Raw genomic sequence first — 6,740 nt, 5'->3', positions numbered from 1 at the left:
AATTGATTTCTGTTTTTGTGATGATACAGAAATGGCAAGTGGAGACAACAGGACTGTGCCCACTCAGACTTCTGGAATTCAGATGCCTCCTTCTGCTAGTCATGCAGAGAAACCTGAGAAGTTTAATGGAGCAAACTTCAAAAGATGGCAGCAGAAGATGCTATTTTATTTGACCACCCTAGGACTTGCGCGGTACTTGACTGAAGATGCGCCACCCAGTAATGAAGAGAGTGATAAGGAGACTCTCATGGCGGTGGATGCATGGAATAATTCCGATTACTTATGTTGGAATTATGTCCTGAATGGCCTGTCTGATGCCTTGTATGGTGTATACTGTGGCACGAAATCAGCAAAGGAGTTGTGGGAAACACTGGACCGAAAGTACAAGACCGAGAATGCGGGTTCAGGAAAGTTTATTACAGGCCGATTCTTGGATTACATGATGGTGGATGCAAAGCCAATAATGAATCAAGTACATGAGTTGCAAGTGCTGATTCAGGAAATGCTTGCTGAAGGAATGATAATGAATGAAGCATTGCAAGTGGCCTGCATGATTGAGAAACTACCTCCGAGTTGGAGTGACTTCAGGAATTATCTGAAGCACAAGAGAAAGGAGATGGATATGGAGGCTCTTATTAGCAAGCTTCGCATAGAAGATGACAACAGGAAGTCTGATAAGAGAACTTCGAAAGCCGTGTTGAAGGCTAATGTTGTGGAGCATGGTCAGGGCTCCAAAAATAAGAAGCAAATTGGAAAAGCTTCTAAGCTAGGGCCAAAAGGAGGAATCTCCAAGAAGGCCAAATTTCAAGGCAGGTGCTTCAACTGTGACAAGATGGGTCACAGAGCTACTGAATGTAGGCTGCCAAAAAGAAAGAGGAACCAGGCACAAGTGATGGAAGACATCACTAAAGAGGTTGACGATATTGACCTAAGTGCTGTGATATTTGAGGTGAACTTGGTGGGATCTAATCCTAGAGAGTGGTGGATAGATACTGGTACGACCCGCCACGTGTGTTCGGATAGAAGTATGTTCACTTCCTTCGAACCAAAGAAGAATGGGGAGAGGCTATTTATGGGTAACTCCGCTACCACAGAAATCCAAGGTGAGGGCAAAGTAATCCTGAAGATGACCTCAGGGAAAGAGCTGACTCTGAATAATGTATTGTATGTTCCAGACATTCGCAAGAATCTGGTATCTGGATCGCTGCTGAGCAAACATGGTTTTCGCTTAGTGTTTGAGTCAGACAAGGTTATTTTGTCTAAATTTGGGATGTTTGTGGGAAAGGGCTATGTAGTCAATGGTTTATTTAAGCTGAATGTAATGACTGTAAAGCCTAAAGAAATGAATAAAGCTAGTAGTTCTTCTGTTTACTTGCTTGAGTCTTCCATTTTATGGCATGGTAGACTAGGACATGTAAATTTTAATTCTCTGCGGAGATTAATTAACTTAAATCATATTCCCATATTTGAAATTGATTCCAATCATAAGTGTGAAACTTGTGTGGAAGCAAAATTAACGAGGTCATCATATCAAACAATTGATAGAAATAACGAACCTTTGGATTTAATACATAGTGATATATGTGATTTAAAATTCGCACCGACTAGAGGTGATAATAAGTATTTTATCACCTTTATTGATGATAGCACGAAATACTGCTATGTACACTTGCTTAAAAGCAAGGATGAGGCTATAGAGAAATTTATTCTCTATAAAATGGAAGTTGAGAATCAACTCAACAGGAAAGTTAAAGTGATCAGAAGTGATCGTGGTGGAGAGTATGTAACTCCTTTCGGAGAGTATTGTGCTCAACATGGCATAATACATGAAGTTACTCCACCATATTCGCCACAATCAAATGGTGTGGCTGAACGGAAAAATAGAACCTTGAAAGAAATGATGAATGCAATGTTGATAAGTTCTGGAGTACCTCAGAACTTGTGGGGGGAAGCCATTTTGTCGGCAAATGACCTTTTAAATAAGGTGCCCCGAAAAGATAAGGTAAAGACACCTTATGAGGTATGGAAAGGAAGACAACCCTCCTACAAATATTTACGAGTGTGGAGGTGTCTAGCTAAAGTAGTAGTACCTACACCTAAGAAGGTGAAGATAGGTCCCAAAACTGTTGATTGCATCTTCATAGGATATGCACAGAATAGTAATGCATATCGGTTTCTCGTGTATAGGTCAGAAATTTCTGATATACACAAGAATACAATAATGGAATCGAGAAATGCATCATTTTTCGAACACATTTTTCCATATAAAGTGGAAGAAGGACCGAGTACGTCTAAACGAACTTATGATACTATTTATGATGATAATCATGATAGTGATCAAGAACAAGAAACTGAAGTTGAGCTTAGACGTAGCAAGAGAGTAAGAACTGAAAATTCCTATGGTCCGGATTTTCTTACTTATATGCTAGAAAGTGAACCTCAAAGCTTCCAAGAGGCCATAAATTCTCCTGAAGGGAATTTATGGAAAGAAGCGGTTAAAAGTGAAATTGATTCCCTCCTGCAGAATCACACTTGGGAGTTGGTAGATCTTCCTCCAGGTTGTAAACCTTTGGGTTACAAATTGATTTTTAAAAGAAAGATGAAAGCAGATGGAACAATAGATAAATACAAGGCAAGGCTTGTAATTAAGGGATACAAGCAAAAGGAAGGCCTTGATTATTTTGACACTTATTCTCCAGTAACGAGGATAAATTCCATAAGGATGGTACTGGCAATCGCAGCATTGCGGGATCTTGTAGTACATCAAATGGATGTGAAAACAGCCTTTCTGAATGGAGATCTAGAGGAAGAGATCTACATGGAGCAACCTGAGGGTTTTACTGCTCTAGGACAAGAAAGGAAAGTTTGTAGATTGGTAAAGTCCTTATATGGACTTAAACAAGTTTCAAAGCAATGGCATCAAAAATTTGATAATGCCATGCTAAAAGATGGGTTCAAAATAAATGAATGTGACAAGTGTATCTATGTAAAAGATACAGAGAATGGATATGTTATTCAATGTTTGTATGTAGATGACATACTCATAGTAGGTAGTGACGACAATATGGTTCGAACTACAAAAGCCATGTTAAATTCTAAATTTGACATGAAAGATATGGGGCTTGCAGATGTGATTTTAGGTATGAAAATCACGAGAACTTCGAATGGAATCATTCTTAGTCAAACTCATTATGTATATAAAATACTGGCTAAGTTTAGTAATGATGATACTAGTATAGCCAGAACACCCATAGATATGAGTTTACACTTATCTAAAAATAAAGGAGAAGGTGATCTCAAGTAGAATATGCTTGGGTGATTGGAAGTCTGATGTACTTGATGAGTTGTACCAGACCAGACTTAACCTACGCAATAAGTAGATACACGAGTAATCCAAATGAAGATCATTGGAAAGGGATCGTTAGAGTACTAAGATATCTACGATATACTCGTGAATACGGACTGCACTATACAAGATATCCTGCTGTATTAGAAGGATACAGTGATGCAAATTGGATATCAGATATAAAGGATTCAAAATCCACTAGTGGCTATGTATTCACATTAGCAGGTGCAGCTGTGACATGGAAGTCCTTGAAACAAACTGTGATAGCTCGATCCACTATGGAATCCGAGTTTATTGCTCTGGATAAATGTGGTGAAGAGGCAGAATGGCTACGCCAATTTTTAGAGGACATTCCGAGGTGGCCTAAACCTGTGCCAGCAATAAGTTTACATTGTGATAGTCAATCTGCGATTGGCAGGGCACAAAATATTATGTATAATGGAAAGTCTAGACACATTCGTCGTAGACACAATTCCATTAGACAATTAATCTCAACTGGAGTTATCTCAATTGACTATGTAAAGTCAAAAGATAACATTGCGGATCCGCTAACCAAAGGGTTAAATAGAGAACTAGTTGAGAAGTCATCGAGGGGAATGGGATTGAAGCCCGTGAATAAAGTCAATACGATGGAAACCCAACCTAGTTGACTGGAGATCCCAAGATCTAGGTTCAATGGGACAACTCAATTGTAAAGACTAGTATGGATCATTGTGGGGGGTTAATCCTCTGCCCATTCCTATGATGAAACAGTGATAAAAAGAGGTTAAGCATAAAAGTATGCTTTTAATGATTCCTATAAGAGTGTGTTTAGTAATCTATACATAGGTATGCTGATTATATAAGAAATAGGAATCATCTATGTGAGAGAGAAGAGTGGCCGCTTCAAAGGAGAATTGTTTATAGCACAATTCTTTAGAAACTCTCGCAAAACCAGGGAGGTGTTCAAGGCCAAAATGAACACAATAGTGAGAACTGAAGTGTATCAGGAAGGAATCATGTGTGGGCTATGTTGTCATTTACACAAAAGATGAAATGGTTCAAAGATATCGCTTCTACCATAAGTCAGTAAAGAAAATGTAGTCTCTAAAAGGAAGGTTCAAAGAGTAACATCTACCTATCCTATGCAGGTTCCGACTGTAGAGCTTTACCACTAGAGTCATGTTTGTATTTTTAAGTCAAATCATTCATGTGGGGGATTGTTAGAGTTGGGCCTAGGCCCACTAGTGTGAATGATTTGTGTTTTGGTTGTTGAGTTTTGATATAATATTTTTATTTATTTATTTAAATAAAATAATCTTTTTGATATAGTGGGAGAGAGTTTTACGGGAGAATAACTCCTAATGAGAGTTTGAAGGTTACAAAAACTGTAACGTTCTTTTTCAATTTTATTTTTGGAGAGAAATACAGAAAGGAAAAAGAAAGGAAAAGAAACAGTGGTAAAGTGAAGATACACAGAGAGTTCGAAGAGAAAAGCTTCAGAGGTGCTGTATCTGAAAGTTTTTTGCAGCCGTTGTATCCTGGGAGACGTTCACTACAAAACTCCTGCACCGGTAGGTGTAAAACGTCTTAAGGACACTGTGGTATCACACAGGCCTTGGTCAACCTTTGTAGAAAGTAGATCAATTTCAAAGACCTACAGGTTCTAAAATGTTTTATTGATTTTATATTTATTTTTATTTATTTTGTATTAAATTGTCCACATGTATTTACATATATTCATCCATGATATTTTTCCAACAGCATATTCAGTCACTATTAGATGCGGCTGCAGCAGAAGCGCCAAGCGCTCAATCAGTATTATCGTCTGCAGGAAGTGGACCGAGCGAAGGGAGCTTGACGGCTGGAGTCCCCAATAAAGCTGGGACGGCTGATTTTCAAGGTGGTACTTATAAGGTCAGAAAATCTCTCCAAGTGCCGCCTGGAGGAAACATTGTGGTACGTACGCTAGCTAGCTCTTGCATTCCACTACAAAAATTCAGTTGCTCAATCACTAACATATCTAACTATAAATTTGAAAAATAATTAAAAAATAATAATTTCTAATTGAAACAGATTAAAGACGGAACAATCCAAGCCTCAGATGATTTTCATGAAGGCAGCCCTGTGATCGATGCATCGCCTAAACAAACACCTCCAACAAAAAACACAGAAAGCTTCGTGGATGATATCGAACCCGCACAGCTTTCTCCCGATCCATCATCATTCAGCTTCGAGTACATCACCTTCCAAAACATCATGATCGACTCTAACCACCGGGGTGCAGGCATTTCTCTTTCAAACGCCCTTAGAACCAGCATTGAAAATGTCTACGTTTCCCATTTCAGTACTACAGGCATCAATGTCCACCCCTCCAGCTCTGAAACCTACATCACCAACTCATTCCTCGGCCAGCATCCCACCGCCGGACGTGATCCTCACGAGAGGAACTTCACCGGTACCGCCATCAACCTCTCCGGCACCAACAATGCTCTCACGGACGTTGTCCTATTCTCTTCTGCAGTTGGGGTAGATGTATCAGGCCACGATAACACTCTCTCTGGTGTACATTGCTACAACAAGGCCACTAGGTTTGGGGGCACCGGGATTTATTTGAGAAAGTCGGGTCTGGGTCAAAATCGGATCATAAATTCTTATTTGGACTATACGGGGATCGTTGCTGAAGACCCTCTCCAGCTTCACATTTCCAACAGTTTCTTCCGTGGTGATGCTTTTGTGGCCCTTAAGTCCATCAAAGGTGTGGTTGGCGAGGTGAACATTGTTGACAATACCTTCAGTGGGTCCAACAAAGGAACTGGGATTGTCCAATTGCAGTAATCAAATGGACCTTTCAACAAAATTAACCAAGTTGTTGTGGATAGGAACAGCGTTATGGGAATGAGCATGAAGGCCACCGTTGCCAGCGGGGCTGTTCAAGGCAACGGCACGTCTTTTACTCTTGATTTCAATCCCGTTCTTCTCTTCCCAAATCGCATTACGCATGCCCAATACTCCTTGATTGCCACCAATGGGGCTTTCCCTAATCATGTTCTTCGCAGCGTGTCCAACAACCGTGTCGTGGTGGCTGCCAACGTGCCCGTTTCCGCCACCGTGTTTGCCACCGTGGACCAAAACTAAACTAAACTAGCTTTTTGTGTTTTGGACCATCCTAATATATAAATTAAATAAATTTGGTTTTCCCTTCAAAGCCTAAGTTCAATAATGCGTCCAAGATCTTACTTACTGGTCAAGCGGGTTAAGAAAATAAGCACCTTAGGGGAGTTTTTTTTTTTTTTTTTAATTGCATTCTACTATTTCAATTGGACTGTATTGTATTTTATTACTATTACTTTTTTTTTGTCTTTTTGGCCTGACAGGATTGTATTGCATTAATGTATGATAATATATATATATA

At 39.6% G+C, this 6,740-nt stretch overlaps 1 pseudogene; it reads left to right on the top strand.

Annotated features, from left to right (window-relative positions):
• Nucleotides 1–616: 616 nt before the first annotated feature.
• On the top strand, nt 617–6,740 carry LOC107435443 (polygalacturonase QRT3-like; annotated as a pseudogene).

The sequence above is a fragment of the Ziziphus jujuba genome, chromosome 7 (assembly GCF_031755915.1).
Source record: "Ziziphus jujuba cultivar Dongzao chromosome 7, ASM3175591v1".
In the NCBI taxonomy this organism is placed as follows: Eukaryota; Viridiplantae; Streptophyta; class Magnoliopsida; order Rosales; family Rhamnaceae; genus Ziziphus; species Ziziphus jujuba.
Note: the sequence above shows the minus strand (reverse complement) of the source record. Positions and strands in the feature narration are given on the sequence as shown.